Below are 16,269 nucleotides of genomic sequence, written 5' to 3' on the forward strand. Positions count from 1 at the left end.
GTTCTTGTGGTGTAATAATTTTGCACAGCTTTTCTAGCTTTGCATCAATTACTTCAATTTCCTAGTTCTTCTAAGCCCCTGTAGTAGGAGTTTCCTCTTTCCTGAGCACACCCATATTATATGTTGGGTGAGAAATATATCTTGCAGTGGTTCTCAGGAGAGCCATGCATTTGTCCTGTTGTACAGGACCTGGTGTCAACAGCTGTGCTGGTGAGGCATTAGATGTAGCAGAGCAACCTCACACTTGTTGGTTCTGAGTAATTTCTGAACAGTGGCACTCACAATCTTCAGTCCCTGTTAGAAATATCTCACCTGGTATAACCTAGAGGTAGAGCTGTGACAAGAAATTGCCATTAGAATGGTTTTCTGATGGAAAACACCTTTTTCTCAAAATCAATCTTTTCCACAGAAAAAATTATATTCTTTACTGTGATGGTTACAAAAAATCTGCAACTGTTCATTTCCCAATCTGTCTTACACAGTAATCAGGAGGCGCTCTGATTGTCTAAGAATGCCAAGAGGATTGTTCTGCCAATTCCAATATTGCATTTGTTCAGGCACGATTTTCTTTTCCAGTAGGTGACTACTGAAATCTCTCTTAATCCTGACATACCTAGAAGGACTACTTAACATTAAGTGACATTCTCCTGACTATACACTTTTATTGAAGTCAAACCCACATATCTTTTAGGCCAAGAGGGCTGAATGTAATTGCTACTTCCCCCCCAATCCCCCAACAATGCAGTGAAAATGTTAAAAATTATTTCAATAGTCGTTATGTGAGTTTAGTTAAAATGTGCATTTTTGTCCAGAAATAAGATTACAGATTCATAATATGACAAATGATTGAGCCTTCCATCTGAATCAGAAATTTCATGGGAAAAAAAATTCTTTTGGGATGGTTCTTCCTGCTTCCACATGCACTAAAAATACTTTTAGGGAAGAACCTGTCATTATATTTCAGTTCCTCCAGTTTGACACCTGCCAGAACTTATGCAGTATTTCTATTAATGAAAACCAAAAAGAAGACAAAAAAGGAGGGATTATTAAAAAGAGAATAAAAATCTTATTTTAGACACAGTGATTTTTAAGCAAACAAATAGATTTTTTTTGTTAACTGATTTAACCAGTCACAGCAGCAGATTTGAGGACTGGTAGATTTTTTCATATCTAGTTTAAACTGTTGATTAAATCCCTCACTGTTTTTTTCCTATCCAAAAGGAGCCTAAAAACTTCAGAAAATCTGAAGCTAAATTCTATTCCATTTATGACTGAAACGGAGCGCCATTCCAATAGCTAGGAAATATTTTATTTATTTGAATTTCAATCTTTAAAATATTTTGATGTAAATTAGCTTAATTTCCAAACAAAGTCATCCAAACAATACAATAAAAAAATGAAATATTACCTTTTGAAAAATGTCAGCTGGACACTTCAATAACTGTAAAAGGCATGATTTCTTTATGCAAAATACATTTGTCAGAAATGACCTTTTCTCAGTTACAGTCTCAGTTTCAACAAATCATACTTTCCCACTATGGGAGTTTATATACTGCTAGAAATCCCTTGGCCTTCTTTATGCTACTGTGATATTTGGAAGATAACTACCACCCCCTACTTCTGTGATCCTGGGTAACTCAGTAATGAACAGCCCTTGGAGAACTAAGACATTGTTTCAATGTCTTCCTTCCACCATATCATGGCCTTGGATAGTCTGTGCGAATTAATGACCATTATCATCCATGACTCAATTCTTCTTTGGTAAAACTGGAGCAATTATAATTCATCAATTCCACATTTTTCTGTCACCCGGGCAGGTGGTTACTTGGGGCCACACCTGTCACTTTGTATTTCTACTTCCTCATATGGTAGCAGCCTGGTTACTACTAAACAATATTAATTATGACTATTATCTCAAGGAAAGAAAAACAGAAAAAAAAAGTTATAAAATTTACCTATTTGAAAACCAGTTATGGAAATCACAGAAAACCTTTATAAAAATAAATAGTAGCAGGAGTTCAACTCAGCTGTCATTACTCTTCTTTATTGAAAAAAAATGTTACATATAGGGAAATTTTCCTCCTCCACAGAGATATCATTACTCTTCTTGGCTATAAACAAGCTGCCACAGGAAACAGTGCACATTTGTCTAACATTCTAGAGGATAACTTTGCTATGGTGAAATTCATAATTTTGCTCAGCAGCCTTGAGTCAAATGAATGCTTCTATTGATCCAAAATCTTTTATTCTCTGGCTTTCTGAACAACATAACCTAAAAGCAGGGTCACAAAAGATACTTTTCTCCATTTTAAGGGATTTTTTTCCATCCTATATAGTCAGGGATGTTATACCTACGCTTAGATATGGTTAATTTCCAGTGCCCTAAAAAGCAGAGTTATAACTAAAGAGCACAAGCAGTGCCAATGACATTTTTTTCTTTCATGATTTCTGAGCTGCAGTATGAAACATGGATTAATAAGCAACAAACACAGCAGCTTTCTAGTGAATGGTATTTTTTAGCTTTCTGCAATGTGCAGCATGGCAAGCTGGAACATCAATATGTCTTCAAAATTACTTAAGTGCTTGTCATCAAACTAAGAATTAATTGTTTCACAGTAAACTCGTACACAATGTATAGGTTCCAATTCTCTGAAAAACATAATGATCCTAGAGCTTTGAAAGGTGCCAAGCCTGACATGTCAGGAGACTGAAAAACTGTACTTAGCCATAAAACATAGAGATTGCAGAGAGACCCAGCTTGAGCATGACTCATATCCTTCCACCAAGTCACCTCTCCTCCAAATGGCAAGTATCACTTCTAAAGTCGAGGGGTCCTTTTGCCTGCTGTAAACATGCACTCTTTATCCCTGGCTGCAGGAAGCCCTGGCAACTAATGCCTGTGGTGGTGACAGTGCCCTGGACAAAAAATGTCAGTTCCTGATAAATAGTGAAAACTGCTAGTATTTCTTAGCAGTGTTTGTTTGTTTTTAATTACTTTGATAAAGCTGTTTGATAGATGAGCCATGAAGACAACTTTTTCTGCTTCAACCACTACCAATGTCCACACCTCTTCAGTCAAATTTGGTGTTTTTCTCCAGAATCAGTATAAGATGTCTTCTCTTCCACAGCTGCTTCCTTCTCACAGTCCTCTTCTGCCGTTTCATAACTTCCATTGCAATTTCACTGTGGGTTTTCTTTTGCTCCATTTTCATTTCAGATTAAATAAAAAATTGAACTGATAGTAAATATGTATGTGTAAGTAACACAAGAAAAGGGGTAAGACAACTATTCTGATTCACACCAGAAGAAAATAAGTTGTTGCTTTTGCTCTACACCTTTTTCGGATACAAACCCAATCTCAGCAAAGACAACTTACTGAAATGATATGCGTGTTTTTACTAGTCTAAAATATGGCCATCAATTATCTAACCCTTTAGCTTTTCTCTCTTTTTTTTCTTTTTCCACTCTTTGAATTCACTGAAATGACAAGTTAATTAAACATGGGAACATGTTTATCCTGCAAAGGATTGTCATGAACCCCCATGCTCCCTGCAAACTTCATGAAATCCAGGGTTTTATTTGAAAATTCTTGGATGTAACATATGTGGGCTGATGAGAAACTGATCTTTTTTGTACAGCTTCATTGTGCCTTTACCACCTGCATATAAGTAAAGTAAAACACCTTTTGTAAATTGGTAAAAAATACTTGAAAGGGATTCCACCTCAGGACTGGAACATGACAGGCAATACTTCAGATTCCCCAGTCATGTCTTGTCCTGTATGAGTGATAAAAGTAATGACTTTTTCAAGCTTGTCTAGACTTACCAGTATGATACTTGAAATACGTATACAATCTGCACATGATCTTTTAGGCAAAAAATCACCCTCCAACTCATTTTAGTAGGTATTTCTAACCTTTAAATATAAGAGGTTCTCTAGGTGGTTTACTCTCCCCAGTCCTGCAGGAACTGCTTGCACTGAACCTCCAACTGCCTTGTCGCTGCACCAGACCACTGAACCCTGCTTGTGGCTGATGAAGTATTTCAAGCTGCTTTGGGATTAACCTGTTCTTCTTACGGCACAACACCTACTGTATATCAAGTGGAAAAGGTGACTAACTAATTTTCAGTTTGTTTGTGGACAGACTCCCATTTATAAAACAAACAGGCAAATCACTTCAAACAGAGAGAACACTCAAAGCTAAGTGGTATATTTCTTCAGCTGATACCCAATGACCTTTCAAGATGAAAGGATAATAGTCGACACAGAAAAGGAAGAAAAAAAGCCCTGTGTGCTGTTTGCAAGGTTTAGAGGTCACTTGGCTACAGAGAGAGAAGGATACAATGGAGGCTGCAGAAAACACTGCAGAGGCAAACATGGCCGTTCGTTTAGATTTTTTTTCTTCTGAGCCTCACCATTCACCACTGGCCTTCTTCATTTAACAAGAGCCTCTGTTCCCCCAACTAAGGATATGTTCTGTTTATTGTGTGGCTGAGGCTCCACTTATGTATCAGCTGTCTATCTGAGCTCCTCTTTGGAGAGCAAGTAATTGGTCAAACCCAAAAGCAAAATGGCATGCTTATCCCATTCAGATGTCTGGTGATCATATGACACAGCTGAGAGAATATGATGGGGGTCTCCCAAGACAAAGTAAGATATTATTCCCAGTGAAATCCTGTGGCTACATGCACCTCTGTCTACAAGTACAATTAGGGTCTTTGTTCTGCTGTGGATCCTGGGAGTCAGCTTGCTTCTCCCATTGAGAAAACTCAAAGCAATTTCCCACACTTGTAGCAAGGCATCCCTGGGCCATAAAGATCATTCTGTCCCCTGAGCACACAACAATGTTTAGACAGAAATAGAAAATTAAAAACAAATTCCCTTTTCATTTTACTGACCTTCAGAAGCTATACTCTTAAAAGTGGACACAGCAAAATGCATTTGCACCAACAGAACTTGTCTTGACTACACAGAATACGCTTCCAGAAAAACTTTTTCCCATGCCCAGTTTTGTTTAAAACTTTCTATACTGCTTCTCTTGAAAGAAATCAGTGTTTGTCAGCAAAAGTGCCGGAGATACCAGTTACCTCCTACACATTTTACCTCCTCACACTTTCACTCTTGCCTGTGCACACATCCACCCTCACACAGCCACCAAATTAACTACTCTTCTCCCACACGCAGGCTGAGAGACAACCCTGATAACTGCTGAGGTATGTTAACTTTTTTAATGGTAGTTGCTATACAGATAAATGTTAAACTGACCACCACTTTAAAAGGCAGAGGATGACATTCCAAAGTCACCTTGAAAACTATAATCAAAAATGATCTTTTACCCCGAAGCTATTATGTCTGCATTTAAAAAAAAAAATTGAAAGAAACAAAAACCTGATGAAACATGGTTCGGTCTTAATTTTAGTTTCTACATGGGAACAGCATGTTTCCTTCTGTATTTTACTACTCACCTGAAAGATTATTTTTTATTGTAAATACTATTTTGTTACTTTTTATTGCACTACTTCTGATAAACCTAGAGATGTATTAAATTTCTTCTCTCTGAAAGTTGTCTTCAGAGATTTGGTCTTTTTTTTGCTATGAAGCTAAAGACTTTAGGTGGGGAAGCAACACTGGGATGATATGAAGGCTAGGTTGCCTATTTAACAGGAGATTAGAAAAAATCTGTTTGTTTAGCCTGGTGAAACAAAGGCTGAGAATGAATAGAAGCTAGCCTATAAATATATCAGCAGAGTAAACATCAGGAGAGAAAAGAACCATTTAAGTGAAATGCCAGTGTTGTCACAGGTAGAAATGGATATGAATAGCTGGAAATAAATTTATTGGGAAATTAGAAGAAATGTCCCAACTCTCAGAGCAGTCAGGTTCTGGAACAGAGTCTTCCAATAGGAAAAGGTAGGACAAAACCCCCCAAATAATAGTTTTGAAGACAGAGGTTATTAATGAATGAGTTTTCAGAAAGGTGAGAAAATATATTAAAGAATTTCAAAGACTTTCTCCAGCCTTGGGTTCTTGGGAATTTTTTAATGGTTTTATTTATTTATTTTGACTTGCCATAACTGAAAAACCTGAATGGAATTTCAAAAGCAGGTTAAAGGAACTAGGTGTGGAAAAGAAGTTAATTAGGTCCCTAATTTCTGCCTGGTCTCCTTTGAAAATCCCGGTGTTGAAATGGATCTCTTTAGATACTACTTAGGATTACATTACCTTGCTCTTGGAAAATTCAGTGCTCCTCTGGGGGGCTGAAGCTCTCAAATGATTCAGGGAGATACTGGCATAGTGACTAAAAGGTGAGTAAAGTATGTTTGAGCATCCAGACACTCACAGTTATAAACGTCTACTTGCTGTAACCCACAGTCCAGGAGTCCAGCTATCTGCAGTCCAAGGCTCAGCTCTGCATAACACAGCTGTGTGACCTTGGCTTGGTTCTACTGTAAAAACTGTTGCTGGGCTGTGGGAGAATTCCCACAATGAAGATGTGCATGATAAGAAAAGGAAAGAAAAAACAAAGACAGAGGAGAAACTTTTCAGACACTGCTAGTTACCAGCTCAGGGAGTAAAGAGAAAAATAACAATGTAAAACAATATGAAATGCTGAGAAAAAAAAGTAGAGAACTGAAAGGTAGAACTCACCAAGAGCCTTGTTCAAAGACTGACACTCCCCGCCCCCCCACCTGGAGGGTGTCCGAGCAGCAGACTCATCAAGCTCCTGCATGCTAATGATCTGTCTAGTAACACATTAGTCTCAGGTATTAGCCAACATACCTATCTAATAAGCACATTAACCAACAAATAATTGCTGTACACTTGTAAGCTCTGCATGGGTTGGTAAAAGGCCCAATACCAAAGGTAAATGAGCAGAGAAAGGGTTACATTATATGAAGAGGAATTCAGAATACTATCTTAGGATTGAGGGCCAGACATCCGTTGACAAACTCAGTTTGGTCTTTTTAGACCCGTTAACTTTTTAAAATGCTATCCTCCTGGACAGTTTGGCCTAAATTCTTACCACCACAAAGAGGCTGACAAGGCATATGGGTAAGATTTAAGGCATTGTGTCCACTGTTTCCTTGCCTGTGGGCTGGAAGGATTCTGTGGACTGTGGCTGTACTGAGGACTTAAAGGGTTTCTGCTTCCACCACAGGCCATGTCATGGCCCTCCACCATATCCATACGAGTAGAAACTTTTTCCTGTCAGGTCAAGTTGGCTCCTTATTCCTTGATATAATTTGCATTGATGAGACAGATGAGCACATTTATATCTAACTGGTGTGTTATAGCTGCACTGCAAACTTTGCCTTTTTCATGGCAATACTGTAAAGAAGCATCTGTAATAACAAACAAGGTGATACAACATAGAGCAATTTGCCTGGAGACTGTAACTTGTGCAGTTGCTAAGAGAAATAGCTAATAAATATGATTTGAATAGAAATGTTAATGAAATAGAACTGGATGCTTGTTATGTCATTTAACACTACTGCATATACAACAGTTAATCCTTTTCGTGATTCTCTTTATTGTCAGAGGTCTATACCTGTTTTTACTGCAAATCAGATAAATGCTGTCACATGGCAGGAGATAGTGAACAAATGTAGCCGTGTAAGGTTATATTCAGCTGGAAACCATCAACCTGAATGATTAATTGAAGGTGTATGCAAAAAGCCACTGAAACTCAGCACTTCTGACAAGCAGCAAAAAATCAATAAGAACACCACTGTCTTGGTCTGTTGTACTTTTGTGAGAAACACAAAGACAAATCAAGGAAATATTTTCAAACCTGCCAGGAAGTAGCTGCAAGATGAAAGTCTTTTATTTTTTTCCCACTGAATTATAGCTGCTATTAACACAATGGTATCTGCAGTAAGGACAGAATCTAATATGCAACACTATTCCCATGCCTTTCATCATCCCTGAGGTTTTCAATGTGTTGTGTTCAACCTTTAGTTAAAGATCATTGCTACTATGCAATCAGTTTTTGCTGGTCACCTGGGTAGATGGTTAAGAAAAATTTAACTGTGGTTACGACAAAAAGAGGGGCATTTTGGCACACGATATTTAAACGTATGTGACATGCCATGTTCAGTTAGCTTAGCCCATTGGGATATCATGATGAAGGAACACTGATTTCTATAGGCAATTGACCAAATGCAAGACCAGCTGCTTTACAGTTCATGTCCAGCCATGTGGGACTTCTTTGCTGGGATACTAGTGGAGAAGCAGCTTTTGTCTTGAGCCTCTGAACCAAAACAAACTGACGCTTCAGGAGATGTAGCAAAGTGTCTAAATTACCCAGCCACTATGACCATTCTATTCTCAGCAAACAAACAAATCAAGAGACTGAGTGTTTCCAGCCAAGGAGCTTAAACCATATTTGGAAGGACCAAAGATAGCTATCTTCTAATCCTGAGAGTAAATGTCAACAGCTTCAGTACTGGCTTTATCAGAGAATGAAGAGAACACTATTTGTGATTATTTTTCTCAAATAAAAGCTCCCAGTCCAATATGTTGTGAGATTTGTAAGATCAAATGAATGTTCTCTGAGAACTCTTGAAAACATTCACAATGCAAGAAGCTTCCCAAGTGCCGTATGAACTCATTCTGAGGCCAACGTATTTACAAGAAAGACATAATGGATTTGTTCTTTAATCTTCTCTTTGAAATATTACAGTCAGAGAATTAGTGGAAACAGTATAATGTGTCTTTGCTGACTAGCAGTATATGAATAAGCAAAGCTTACAATCTGAATTCCTGTTCAGCAGTTTTTAATGTTATTCAGAAGTAAATAAGGGTCAAATCCAGAATGATTCACTAATTCACAGACATAATGAATGCCTGAATAGTTCAATGAACTCTGATGAATGCAGGTTCCAGTGACATCTCTTACTAAGATATGTGTTCAACATAAAATAAATGATATTGAGAGTAATATGTCACTATAAATACCAGAAGACTTTGCATCCATATTCTGAAGCTACATTTGAAATACAGATTTCTACTTCTGAACACATTCAGACATACATTGTGGCTCCTGGAAACTGAAGAGGACAAAAGCTCTTTGAAGAACACTGTATGAATGCTCCTGACCTAAAAAGAAAGAATAGGTGAGGAGAAAAGAAGCTTCTGCAGTGTCATGATTTGATTCAAGAAGTAGAAAGTAGATGTAAATTGTGCTTGCTGCATGTCATGGTTTTAGCTGGGACACTATACTTGAAACAGACTTATACCTGCACTGGTCTGTTGCCAGTATTACCCGACTGCTGAGAACTTTTCCAGAGCCTTGTTGACAAAGGTTGCCACAGGGCAGAATTAGAATCATAGAATCATTAAGGTTGAAAAAGACCTCTAGGATCATCAAGTCCAACCATTTACCCAATTAAAGACTGAAGAGAGGTATATGGTAAGCCCAGAGTCTTCTGTGTATTAAATTCTCCATCTCCTTGGCAGATTGTTGACATTTCAGTATAAGATGAAGTTCATATCACTTCATAAGCTATATCTAATAAAATTAGATAACTTTTCTAAGCTGATATAATCAATAAAGAGAATATAGTCTTAATTGCAAGTGGAGAGAGATGGAAATCTCCAAGGGGTGATATATCCTATCCTAAAACAATAATTCTTAGGTGGAATAAATGCTGTCTGGAGATGTCCACTTCTCACCATCATTCAGTCCCAGTGAAGGTAAAGTTTCTGGTAATCTCTTCCACATCTTAAATGTTTAATTACATGCATAAAGCCTCTAGATAAGTCAGCAGATCATCACATTGCAGTGGTGACATAACTATATATCATTGTAAATCTTATAAACCCTGTTTTGCTTTCATTTCTAGGATAACACTTCAGATGACTCACAGATGAGATGGAAATACTTTGTCACTAGTAAATAACGAAGTAGTTAATAGTTTTAATAACTTTTAAGACTATTCAGGAAAATGGGTATGATTTTCGATCCAAGATAAGAAGCTAACAACCTAGTTTAAGGCTTACCTTTGCTTACCAAAAAGCAAGGGGAAAATTAAAAAGAAAAAATAAACAATTTTGGTATTGCTTTTAATTATGCAAACCTGTATGTTTGTTTAAATATGAAAAGAAGGAAAGACCTTTTGTTGTCAAGTTCTTCATCAGAGAAGAGCATTGTATTTCTCCTTAGAAAGGACTTTTGTTTTCTTTAATCATCTGTGTTAGAAGAATATTTGCATACATATTTATGATCACAGAATCCTAGAGCTGTTGAGTTTGAAATACACCCATCGGGTATTTTTACATGCTAGTAAGATGCCTCTGAGCTTATTCTTCTCCAGGCTGAACGGTCCCAGCTCTCTCAGCCTCCCCTTGTATTACAGATGCTCCAAGCCTTGATAATCTTTGTAGCTCATCAGTGGACTTGCTCCAGTATGTCCAGCTGACTCTGGTACCGGGAAGCCTAGGATTAGACTCAGCAATCCACGTGTGTCTCACCAGGGCTGAGGAGAGGGGAAGGATCACCTTTCTTGACCTGCTTTACTGCTTTACTCTGACAATGCCAATTTTTCATGTATATATATATACACACACATATAGATAAAAGATATATATTGCAGGAAATGATTGCTTTTGACAGATAGTATTTTTAATAGTGCGAAAGAAAAGATGTTCTGAAGCTTTCAATTGTATTATCTGGAAATTTCAAGAAGCTCATAATTAATCTGAAAACTATTTTCCATGTAGATACTTTATTTATAATAAAAAATAACAAATAAGAAGAGAAAAAATGAAATAAAATATACTGCTTTACCTTACTGGAGTATTTTGAATATTTATATTTTTTCTCCTTATTCAATACATGGAACTTATTTGGAATTCTGTAAATTATAACAAGAAAAAAAGGTATTTTCCTGACAGACTCTATAGGATAGTGTTAGTAAATAATCTCTGCCACCTTTAATTACATAGCAGGAACCAGCTGGCTACTCAGAAACCCTACATTGTATACCTACAGGTCATCAGGGCAAACGAGAATGCTAATACAAGTAGGAACCATATCCAGGGGACCTCCTCTGGTCTCACAAAGCCACAAAAGCTCAGGATTTTTCTTTAGCGAAAGGCAATGAACTAAGTATACTCATTTTGAACTTAGCTTTCCACCCAGAATCATGTATGATTGAGCTCTTTGAGTCAGTACTGTTTGCTGGAGATTGTTTATTGACATAATTCAGAAGGCTGCTCTGTCTGATGTTAAAAGCTTATAATGAAAACACCCCAAAAATACCAATTCTTCACCACTATAGAGAAAAAAAAGGCAAAATATTACATCTCTCAATCCATACTGTAAGGAAAACACCTGTAATATTCACACAACAGTTTGGTCTTCAGAGAATGATATTTACAAATAGATTGTCAGTTCAGTACTTCTTATTTCACCAGAAAATATTCAAGCTTTATAAAATGGTGCATAACTTCAAACACTGCTGTCTAATTTTCTTTTTTTTGTAAAAAAAAGTCCTACTTTTAAGAGAGGTTCTTTTATTCAGTAAGAGAAATTTCTGTCTACAGTAAAACTACTGAAATTACAATAAAAATATTGTTACAAAGTTCTAGCATTGTGGTATAATAAAGGGAGAAGAATTTGCCATTTAATAGATCCACCGTATTGCCTAGCATTGGACAACAATTGAACTGATTTACTCTTTTAGAGAGATTGTTCATTAGTTCTAAGTCAACCCATTGAAATGGGTGTCAGCAACATGATTTTATGAAACTTGCATTGCATGCTGGTATTCTCTGAAGTGGTCTGTATTCAAGAAAATCATCATCTATTCACAAAAATTTCACTATGATTTCCCCCTTTGCTCAATCCTATTGCAATTTATCAGAACTGATTTTACTGTAACATACTTAGGGGTTGTCACATCTTTCACAAAAACCCTGTCATTTATATTACACTCCTAGAGAGTTTACTGCAGTGACAGAACAGATGCTTACATTTTAAAGGATATTTTTTTCAACTTCCTTTCCAGTATTTGGTCTTTGTCTAATAAAAGCTCGTTTATAAACATTTCTGACATTAACTGAAATCAGCGAGAGTCTTTTTGTTACCAGAGTAGAAAATGGGGTAATCCTTGATGAAACATCAGCGACCTCACAAATGGGAAGGATTTGTGGTTTTGTACAAGTAATCCTGCACTGAAAACAAGTCTTTTTGAAGGTCTGTTGTAGTCGTAGGAGTAAGAATCATTTATTTTTCCTGTTATTACACTACACTTCCAACTGCCAGCTCGTTTCTAAAATAAGAAGACTTAATAGATGTCAGTGTTGGGGATTTAAAATTCATTGTGAGATTTATGAATCTCACTTACAGGGTGAAGGATGGTCACAAAAGCCAAAATGACAGACACCCCTCACCCCTAATCAGGGAAGACGCAAAATCTGTCAGAGAGCAAATGTTAGCTTCCTTTTAACCCTAATACCACACAAAAGTTAGAGTTGTTAATACAATAACTATATCTCATGTTGTTTAAAGTTTACCTATGTTGTTGAAATTACAATTTATGTTTGGGGTTATTTTTAGGCTAACATTGTAAATACATGGATCTCTTTCATTGTTTTGGTTATGGACTGTACATACTACAGCCAATGTTTTGTTCAGTGTACTACTTTCCATGTAGTTCTTAAGAACAGAAAAATAAAATAGAAAGTAGTGGAGTTCTTTATTGTACATAGAACGTGCATTAGATTTGGGGAAGGAAGAGAGTCTCCTACAATTTATTTCAACGCGATTAAATGAGTACAGCAATTCATTTAAATAGCATTCAAGGAGATGTGAAAATGTTCACTACCTTAAGAAAAAGAGAATTTTCTCTTTGTGACTGGCTCTCCAAATGACTGAGACTGCTATTGAAGTGTGTATTATTGTGAGGTAGGATGCAAACAATGAAGGAGGAAACAAAAGATGGAGCCATCAGCTCTGACATCACTGAAACAAAGCGACTAAGTGAAAAATGCGCTTCATGCCTCTGGTCACAGAATTCTGTTTTAAATGAAGGAAAACATACTGTGCCGGCTGCAGATTTTTTTTTCTTTTAAATTGATATCTGCACGTAGCATGCAAATGCATTTCCTATGTTGGAATAAGCAAGATTTTCTTTTCCAAAATTACTTTTAATTTACAGGTATTTGAGGAATGAGTGTAAGGTGCTCCTTAGGGGTGCAGCAGGGATGGACTTGCTGGCCAGGACTCATCCCACTGCCTTTGGACACCAGCACCCAGCCAGGGAGCAGGCCAGGCCGGGGGGCGGTTAGGAAACCTCTATATCCTACACACCATAGTTAAAGAACGATCTTTGTTTGAAGAGCACTTGAACTGGACTACATTAAAGAATGCCTTATACAAGGATTTGAACATAGATTCTCTTCTTGTGAATTAGTTGCTAACTGAACTGAGGGGTTTATACAGTAAATAGTAGCTGTTGCCTTTTATCAAGTCTTTTGATTAAAACCATAGAACGGTTTGGGTTGGAAGGGACCTTAAAGATCATCTAGTTCCAACCCTCCTGCCATGGTTAGGGAAAGGGCAACCCATCCCTGGATGGTCTTGAACCACCTTTTCATAGATAATAGCATATTTAAAATAGAATATAGAAATTAATAACAGCAATTGTTATGTACTGTAGGCAAAGGAAAGACAAAAGTGAAGAATATAGAGCACTTTGTTCTTATAAGGCTCAGCAAATACAAAAATAATTTTGATAGATATTTAATTAAAAGGTGACTCTGTATAGAACGTATGGGTAAGAAATGCCAGTAATTTATTTTTAATAACTGACTTTAATTCCAGTAGTAGCCAGTAATTTGTCTTAACTCCAGATTGTTGATTTATCTCCAGATCCCAAAGATACCTCTGTTGGAGGGCAATGTGCTGGTAAACACCTCACACTCTGTTCTCCTTTTCCACCCAAATTCTGACTTTGGCTGTGATCATTATAAAAGACCCACCATCACTAGCAGCCTACTGTCATTGGGGCAGCCAGCCCTTCCATAGGAAAGTTGGGGAGAGCAACAGGAAGCAAAAAGTGATGGGCAGGAGCTGGACAAGAGACAGAGGAGAAAGAGGAAGGATGGTTGCACTGACAAGACATTCTTCTGAGGAGATATAAGAAACTGGAGTAGAAGAATATAAGATTTTGAGTAGAAACACAAATCCCAGAGAAATTAATATGGAACTTTTTAATTAATTTATTTAGATTCCTAAGAGGATCAGAAAGAACCATGTCTGTTCTAAAAGAATGGGTAAAGATGGAAGCACCCAAATAACTGGAATAAGACTGATGAAGGCAGGGAAGACTGCTTTCACATTTCCTAACTGGTACCTTGTGAGCAGCTGATCATTCCCAAGTAGTAGATATCTGAGGATTTTTGCTTACTGCTAAATCTGAGGAGAAGCAGCAAGCTAAGTGGAACAGGGCTTTCTACAGTCAACACAGCAGACCTTTGTCAATGAAAATCCCAAATCAGGCTGCCTAACCCACAAGAACTGGGCCCTATTCTGGTTTATGAGGGCAGGGCCAGTCTCTGCATTCTCACAAAATCACGGATGAGACCCAGTTCCTGAAGCAGTGGCTCCCAGGAGAAGGTCATGTAAAGCAGAAAGACTGTCAGCAGTCCACTTGGTTATTCCTCTCATCTAGGCTTGTGACTTCCACAACGTCCCAACTAGCTCCCTGTTTATGTGAAGAACTTCTAAGACATCGAGTTCCCAACTTAGCTGGAAATTCTCTTGAATATTTATAGAAGTAAACAAAAACACCCCAACCCTAAACCCAATGTTTCAGGCTGTAATTAGACATAGAACTCAATAAAAATAACTCCTGAAGTGTCTTCTTTATCAGAATGTGATACACTGACTGTGCCAATGTACAAATCACCTCTGAACTGGTGCAGAGATCTTTGACCAGTACCAGATGTCAGAGGGATGCCTGATTCATTCCTCCTTTTTACAAGATTTAACTTTTGAATTGGTAATTCCCTGAGAGGACTATGTCTTTTTCTACTTTCAGTGAAGTTAAAAACAGGGTTGTTAATGTGAAACTCTTCTTTGAAAGAAGAGGAAAAAACATGGAAAATACTGTTAGAAGCTTAGGGTTTTAGTTACAGGCTAAGACGCCTGCTTAACGTTTACCGTATGGCATTTTACATCACGTCAGTCGTAGACAGGAGGTTTATAGAGCACATAAGTTTAACATCCTGTGGGAATGGAATCACAGCAACTTTTCTTTAAGAGTGCATCTATTACTTATACTATTATTTACACTTTACGTAAACGTACTTTTGAAAATTATACCGCTCTTTTTCTTCTCCACACAGTCTCACATCTGACATATGTATTTTTCCTTGATTCATTATCTTTATTTTACATGGGATATTCAATATTATTTTAAAGTGGAATTTTCCATGAATGGATTTAACCCACATATCCCCAACTAGGTCCTAATTTGACATGGAGGAAAAGAATTAAAAAAAAGAAACAAGCCAGCAGGATAGTATTCTGTTTTATTACAGACTAACATATTGTCATTAGATTTGAACAGAATATAGGTTTTTCCATTCCATCAATATTCTCAGAATAAGAAAAAAAATCTCACATACACTCAATAAAACCCTAAGTCTCGCCCTCATCAACAATAAAAATATCCATTGATCAAAAGCACAGTAATGTGTGAGAGTTAGATTCAGTATGGATCCTGCAATAATAATTACTAATTTACACATACAAAAAGTTCCAGTGGAAAATATTCAGTATGGTTTACCTCTCTACAGCCAAATCAGCAACAAGTGATTGGTAATATAATTTAGATTTCCAGGCAGAATTAGAGACTTGAATTTTGCTTTTCTATATCCCATACAAGCATACAGACCCCTAGGCTTTTAACAGTTTTGTGCCGAGTGAGTCTTTCAGTTCAGTGAGAAATATAATTCATGCTGAAGTTAGTCTACTTCCTAAAAGTTTTCAGTTTAATTTGAATTTTGGACTAAAATAAAATAAAATAAAATAAAATAAAATAAAACAAAATAAAACAAAACAAAACAAAATAATAAAATAAAATAAAATAAAATAAAATAAAATAAAATAAAATAAAATAAAATAAAATAAAATAAAATAAAATAAAATAAAATAAAATAAAATGGAGACTCTCCAGATTTAGCTGTCATAATTTTCTTTATGACAATTTGTAAGCGTACATGTGTCAAAGATCTCAGAAAACATTTAAGATGTATAAA

The sequence above is a fragment of the Phalacrocorax carbo genome, chromosome 3 (assembly GCF_963921805.1).
Source record: "Phalacrocorax carbo chromosome 3, bPhaCar2.1, whole genome shotgun sequence".
NCBI classification, from domain to species: domain Eukaryota; kingdom Metazoa; phylum Chordata; class Aves; order Suliformes; family Phalacrocoracidae; genus Phalacrocorax; species Phalacrocorax carbo.